Source organism: Camelina sativa, chromosome 20, assembly GCF_000633955.1.
Source record: "Camelina sativa cultivar DH55 chromosome 20, Cs, whole genome shotgun sequence".
NCBI classification, from domain to species: Eukaryota; Viridiplantae; Streptophyta; class Magnoliopsida; order Brassicales; family Brassicaceae; genus Camelina; species Camelina sativa.
In genome coordinates this window covers 25,848,462-25,849,905 of record NC_025704.1, presented here as the reverse complement: position 1 = coordinate 25,849,905, position 1,444 = coordinate 25,848,462, and the positions used below count along the sequence as shown (strand labels likewise).

The window sequence follows — 1,444 nt, the reverse complement described above, 5'->3', positions numbered from 1 at the left end:
GTATTCACATTCTCTCCACCCGTTATGATTATATCTTTTGACCTATCCTTAATCTCTAGATAACCATCCGAATGAATCACACCAACGTCTCCGGTGTATAACCACCCGTTCTTGAGAGCTTTCTCTGTTCGATCGGATCTTTTAAGTAACCAAGCATGATCGAGCTTCCTCTCATCACTATTTCCCCGACGGTTTCTCCGTCCCTCTCAACGCTTTCACCTGAGTCAGGATCCACCACGTCGATTTCAGTAAACCCTCCGATGGTTCTCACTCCTTGCCGTGTCTTCAACATCGCACGATCGCTCGCCGGTAAACGATTCCACTGCGGCTTCCACGCGCAGGAGACGATCACACCGGCTGTTTCCGTTAGTCCGTAACCGTGACTGATCACGAAACCGATTGATTCTGCTCGGAGGATCACTGCTGCTGGAGGCGGAGAACCGGCGGTTAAAAAGTTGACGGGACGGTTAAGAGGCTGCGAGTCCTTAGTCGAGGATAACATGTTGAGCACCACCGGAGCTCCACACATGTGTGTGACGCCGTGTTCACGAATCAAACGGTAGACTAACGGTACGTCGACCTTGCGCAAACAGACGTTTGTTCCTCCGACGGCGGCGATTCCCCATGGTCCATGGATAGGTCCAACCGTTAGCATGAAATATCGGTACAATCCATAAGTAAACCGGATTTTTCGGTACGGTCCAATCGGTTAGAGAGTCAACCAACATAACGTAAATGCCCCTGTGGCAGTGTAACACTCCCTTGGGAGCCGAAGTTGTACCGGAAGTGTAATTAAGCACAACCGGATCCCATTCGCTTTCGGGTCGGATCCATTTGAAATTCGGATCACCTCTCTGTATCAGGTCATCGTAAGTGTAACTGAATTTGTTGCGATCAGCCACGTCAGCATCTCCTCCACCTTCCTCTTCTTTATCTGCGACGAAGACGAGAACGGGCGGATCAGTCGTCATCATCGCGATCGCCTCGACGGCTAGACTGCAGAAGAAGACGTCGACGAAAAGAAGCTTAGATTCAGAGTGTGTGAGAAGAACAGAGACGGTGCGTGCGTCCAGGTGTGTGTTGATGTTGTTGAGGATTGCGCCGGACATGGGAACAGCGAACTGGAGCTCGTACATCGCCGGAGTATTGGGAGAAAGGACGGAGACGACGTCGGACTTTCCGATTCCAAGTGAAGACAGAGAGGACGCGACGCGGAGACAACGGATGTTTGTTTCCCGCCACGTGTAAACGGTGTTATTTCCGTAAACGATGGAGGTACAGTCACCGTATACGATGGCGGCTCTCTCCAAGAACCCTAACGGCGTCAACGGCGGTGAGTTAGCGGCACATGGCTTCATTTCCTTCATCTCTTCTCGAGTGGGTTATCAGAGAGTATACTTTCTAGTTTAAATTATGTACACAAAGAAAACATAATTAAAGAGTC

General features: G+C 50.2%; 1 pseudogene; it reads right to left on the bottom strand.

Annotated features, from left to right (window-relative positions):
• Positions 1-1,436, bottom strand: part of LOC104771693 — a 6,302-nt pseudogene extending 4,866 nt beyond the window's left edge.